This window comes from Plasmopara halstedii (assembly GCF_900000015.1).
Source record: "Plasmopara halstedii genome assembly, contig: Scaffold_3060, whole genome shotgun sequence".
Classification (NCBI taxonomy): domain Eukaryota; phylum Oomycota; class Peronosporomycetes; order Peronosporales; family Peronosporaceae; genus Plasmopara; species Plasmopara halstedii.
Window position 1 is genome coordinate 2,360,369 of NW_020189964.1, and position 297 is coordinate 2,360,665.

Sequence of the window (297 nt, forward strand, 5' to 3'; positions counted from 1 at the left end):
GCCGTAGCCATAACCGTAACCGTAACCATCTGACGTTATCCGCCTGTCCAACAAGCATTCAGTGGTGTAATTCCAACACTCCCACTCACCGCTAATGCTTTGTGTGCTTGGGTCCGATGCCACTCGCTTGTAGCAGATACTTGAGTCGCTTGGTCCCCAATGCCTTGATCAACACGTCAGCAAGTTGGTCCACCGTTGATACGTACTTTACCACGATGATGTCTCGGGCCACCTTTTCTCGAATGAAGTGGTGACGGATGTCAACGTGCTTGGTCCTGGCGTTGTAGCCCGCATTGC